The sequence below is a fragment of the Poecilia formosa genome, unplaced genomic scaffold (assembly GCF_000485575.1).
Source record: "Poecilia formosa unplaced genomic scaffold, Poecilia_formosa-5.1.2 Scaffold1052, whole genome shotgun sequence".
NCBI classification, from domain to species: domain Eukaryota; kingdom Metazoa; phylum Chordata; class Actinopteri; order Cyprinodontiformes; family Poeciliidae; genus Poecilia; species Poecilia formosa.
The window spans coordinates 26371-32033 of NW_006800991.1; positions in this window are offsets into that span (position 1 = coordinate 26371).

Below are 5663 nucleotides of genomic sequence, written 5' to 3' on the forward strand. Positions count from 1 at the left end.
AGTTCAACTGTCTCCCTTACTAAGATATCCAGTCAGTATAGGATGATTGTAGTATCATGGAATTAATTTCCATTTTCTGGTGTTCAGATGTTTCATATTCCTGAGTGCCAATTCATCCATAATCTTCCTCTTATCCTTGATCAGTTTGTAGATGCAGAGATGCCCAGACTTCACTTTCCTCCATAAGGAGTCCCAAAGCAATCCAACATAGTCATTCCAGCAAAAAAGTCATTTCTTAAAGATTATTTTCTTTGAGAATACATTTTGCTGTTAAATTAGTTGTTTTCTTTCTGACAGATTTGTTGGCTGATTGGTTTTGACACTTTTTTATGGTGAGTTTGCTGCCACCATGTGGCCAAATTGAAGTTAGTATATTTAATTCAAGTAGATCAAAGATTTTGGTTTCTGAAATGATTAAATGTAGCTGTATAGTGCCTTCAATAAGACATTGTAAAGTGTGTGTGTGTGTGTGTGTTGTGAATCTGAACCACTTTAACGTCACAATAAAAATTAATTATGAGTATAATTCATTGATGTGGTTTCATCAGTGCTATTAAATACACCAGAATCAACATATATGAAAATGAGGGGCTCTTCCTGTGTTGTGGTGCTTCTTTCCCGGCTAGATGAGCTCCATGGTCCCCCCCAGAACAGTGCTGGATGTGTTAAGGTTGTACAATAAAAGAGGAACTGTTCCTCCTTGCATCAAGCTGGGAAAGAAGCACCACAACACAGGAGGAGCTCCATGAGCCCCTCCTGTGTTGTGGTGCTTCTTTCCCAGCTACATGAGCTCCATGGTGCCCCCCAGAACAGTGCTGGATGTATTAAGGTTGTACAATAAAAGAGGAACTGTTCCTCCTTTATTGTACAACCTTAATACATCCAGCACTGTTCTGGGGGGCACCATGGAGCTCATGTAGCTGGGAAAGAAGGAGGAGGCAGAGGAAAATGCAATGTGTAATTAAATGATTAAATACGTACCAGTTCAACTGTAAATCCTGCTTTAGGCATTACATATCTGCAATAAGAAATCATTAAAAAGCACCTTTTATGGCAGTTAAGTTTCTGCAATGAAGGAGGAACAGTTCCTCCTTCATTTCAGAAACATAATGCCTGCAATAGAGGTTACTCATTTTGAGAACCTACCCCAGTGTGTGCCTTATTTCAGGTACTTTCTCTCTTGTCTTTTCATTCCAGGTGAAAGAACATAAGACAAATCAGGCTTTTGGAGCTGCAAAGCTCTACCTCACTATTGAGGAATTCGGCTGGCTCCAACACTGGCTCCTCATTCGAAATAAAATGGAGCCCAGTACAGATCTTTTAATGTTCACAGAACGCTTTACAAAATGTAAAAAGATGGTGACTGTTCTGCAGAAAATATGGGGGGAAATGGGCCTTCCCGGAGCCCCCACATTTACGGACTTTAGGACGTCCATTGCAACATACGTAAGTAATTATATCAATTTTACATTTACAAAACCAAACATAAAAATGAAATATTGAAAAAACCTACTCTATTTTCCAAGGCTCGAGATGTCCTGTCACCTAAGAGCCGCAATGAACTTAGCAAAACCATGTGCCACAATATTAGCACAGTAGAAAAGTTCTACGCTCTTGATAAGACGGCGTCCCAACTGCTGACCATACGGAAACAATTTGAGCACATAACGAATCCTGAAGTGTCATCATCACACCGGGAAGAGGATGCTGAAATGTTAACATTATCAGAATCATCCAGTGAGTCTGAGGAGGAGATGGGGCCAGGGCAAAAAAAGGTTTGTTTTAATCTCTCTTTATGTAATTCAAGTTAATATTTATGATACATCAGTGCCTGCAATTTTGAATCATTCACAAATCCTCTTTTATTCACCTCCATCATCCCCTCAGGCTGGACCTACCTCATCACCCTCCCCCCCTCAGGCTGGACCTACCTCCCCCCCTCAGGTCGGATCTACCCCATCCCGCAAGGCTTCCGGTGAATCTGGAGAGGAGACACCTAAGGAGCCAGAATCGGAGGAAGCCTCCTCTTCTTCTTCAGTGTTGAAAACGCCAAGTCGAAAAGCCAAGAAACAAAGAAGAACTATGCTACAACTTCGTAGACGTAGTCCAACACCATCATACAAGCTTTCAAGAAGGGCCCCCGGGAACACACCTGACAAGCGCAAATTGCGTGCGAGAATAAAAAAGATAGACAAAAAATAAAATGTATTGTTAAAAACCTATGCACATTAACATTGAAACCCATATGAGTTTCCGCAGTGGAACCCACGGACAAACCTGTATGGGACCCAGGTGTAATGGCCACCTTTCCCCCATGTAGGGACACCTACACATGCTTGCAGGGTTCAATGCTGGACATGAATGAGCACTTAATCTGTGGTTCAAATTTTGTTTGAAGTGTCATTCTAAATGTTAAGCGATTTTCTTTTGTTTAACTTTTAAAGAGTAATTTTAACATTTATTTTTGAATTACTCTCAATGTTCTCATTGCGAAAAGTACAACAGTTCATTTCGAAGTGTTCAAATGTTCAAAAGTATTGTTATATATATTTATAGAAAAATGTCAATATAAAAAAAAATTCAAAAATGTTTAAATAAAATTTAATGAACCTGTTAGGGTAAGTGGAGCTGTTTCTGAGTGCATCCTTAAATTTATTATGGGGGCGTCGTGGATGTGTTAAAGTAGTGCAATAAAGAAGTAATCGTTGCTCCCTCATTACATGGATGAAGTCACTGTCATAAAGGAGGTGCAACGGTTCCTCTTTTATTGTACAACCTTAACACATCCAGCACTGTTCTGGGGGGCACCATGGAGCTCATGTAGCCGGGAAAGAAGCACCACAACCCAGGAGCTGCAAAGCTCTACCTCACTATTGAGGAATTCGGCTGGCTCCAACACTGACTCCTCCTGTGTTGTGGTGCTTCTTTCCCGGCTACATGAGCTCCATGGTGCCCCCCAGAACAGTGCTGGATGTGTTAAGGTTGTACAATAAAAGAGGAACTGTTCCTCCTTTATTGCACAACCTTAATACACCCCCATCCGTATTGCAGGGCCTGTAATAAAAGAGGAGGAATCGTTGCTCCCTCATCACATGGATGAAGTCACTGTCATAAAGGAGGCGCAACAGCTCCTCTTTTATTACAGGCCTTGGGTGTCTGCAATAAAAGAGTAAGGCTGGATGCACTCTTAGGACAAGATGAAGACATCCTCTAAGATGTCCCATGTAAAATCCCCTCAAATTTCTGTGTGATGAGACGAGGGAGGCCCGATACCCTCTTGGGACAAGACGGAGACATCCTCCAAGATGTCCCATGTAAAATCCCCTCAAATGTCAGAATGCTCTTTTATTCCTTCCAAAGTTCCTCCCTTATTTCAGGATGCCCCCTGGTGTCGTTTTACAAGTATTACACCTATTCGTTGTCCTAAGAGTGCATTTAATGAAATTCCAAAGTGTTTTTGGTCAAATTTACAAACTTTGGGGTTCTGCCCTGCGGCCCGTCTAGGTGTGAAAAATCTGGAACCCACTACACGAGGGTATCGAAGTCGAGCCCTTTCGGGGTACCCCGGTCCCGTTCTCCTGTAACCTTCCCCCCCCCCTTCCCTCAGGAATTTTTCAAAGTAGGCCCGAATTCCTCCCTTGTGACAAATTTTTCGACCACGCCCCTAATTAGGGAACAGAACTAAACACAGAAAAACCTCAAAAATAACTACACAGAAAACACAGATTATCACACAGAGAGCCCGAATGCATGGGACTAAAATAATTAACTATCATTTATTGCTGTCTAGGCAGATCTTTATGATAATCATGTGTATACAGATATTAAGATGATTATAAAGTAGCAAAGCCAATAAATTTAAAAGAAAGGATATTTTTACAGTTTAGTTGAATGACTGTTTATTTGGATCCCCATAGGCATTGCCATAACAATGGCTACTCTTCCTGGGGTCCACATAAAAAAAAAACCATTTCCTTTTACTGACCACCTTTGACCACCCCATGTGAGATTTTAGTAAAAGTGTAAATTACATTGCTATAATTTCAAAAATACAGCTTTTATTTTGAAGGCCACAAATGTTTTTCTTCATTAAGATCATCAGCAAGTTTAAAAACCTGAGTAAATGTGCTGAACAACTTCCAAGAAATTAGGTCTTAGCCCTATGTGTCAGTTAACGTAAAACTGATGCAAAATTAATGTTTTCACAAAGGAAAAAATTGGTGGATGTCAATAATAAAGTTAACACTGAAAAAATGTCAAAGTTTTCAGAGTAAGGGGCGTTTAGATGCTAAAAGACTTTCCTTGGTAATAAATCTTTCTCTAAAATATAGCATTTTATGCTCATTTCCACATCTGAGCATTTACTGTCAATATCACTGGCAGAGTTTTATTGCTCTCTCAAAGACAAAACCTTTCCATACTTGAGACCCTTTCAGAGTTTGTTGGTTTGGTTTGGTTTGGATCCTCCTATGTCTGGGGAAAAATGTTCTCAGTGGTGTTCAACAGATCCAGGTCCGCTCTCTGTCATGATCACCTTTGTGCTGTCTTTCACAGAACCACCTCAAATATTCAGCCTGACTTTGGAAAGATGGTCGAGCCCAAAACCGATAGTTGCACATTTTGTCCACAAGATGGCAGTGTTAAAAAGTTCATGGTGTTTTTCAAAGGTTTGACCCCAATGTATGTAGTGCAAAAATCTTTGTGGTATAAAATAATGGTTGATGTCCTAGTTGATGATGTTAGAACAATTAGTTTCATCAGCTAATCCATTTGTGGATTTGAACATTTGGCCTGAGAAGGCAATAAATGTAATTAGTTTAATCAAAATCCTCCTGAGCAGTAATAGATCCAATGGGGAAGCACCCAAACAAACTCCAACATCAACAAAACAAAAAGATGACAAAGTAGCTCCATAAAGACAGCTGATCTCTAATCAGTGAAGAAATTATAACACTGAACTCTCAGCAACAATGATGGAGACTAAAACAGACACTAAAATACACATTTTAACCACCTTGACATCAGATCACTGCTGACTATTTAGGTTTAATGAACTCAGCAGAGGCTCCATACCAGACAGGTCTAATCCCAGCATGTAACAGCTGAGTGAATCTGGTCTGGACTCTGTGGAGGAGAGTCATGGTTTCAGAGACGCTGTAGAAAGACAGAATACCTGCTCTGTGGTCCAGGAACACTCCTATTCTGGAGGAAACTTCACCTATCACTGGAATTTCAACTCTGTTGTGATAAAATGTACAACTGGTTGTGGTGCAACATAATGACCAAGATTTGTCATTTAATCCAAATCCTTCGGATCTGTTGATATTCTTGTACGAAACTGCTACATAGACTTCTCCTCCGCCCCACTCCACCTCCCAGTAACAACGTCCAGTCAGACTCTCTCTACTCAAAACCTGAAAACAAAAACCAGTGAATCTGTCTGGATGATCAGGATAAGACTGTTGTTGTTCTATTTTGGTGACTTTCCTGTTTTTCTCAGACAACAACAGATTTCTACTTGCTGTACTTGGATCCAGATTGATGTCTTGTGAATATTTTAAGAATTCGTCTCTGGTCTTTGGTTCTGACAGTAGAACATCTACTTCAGTGACTCTCAGTGAGATGTTTGTCCATGTGTCTTTCATGAAATCCTGTATTATGTC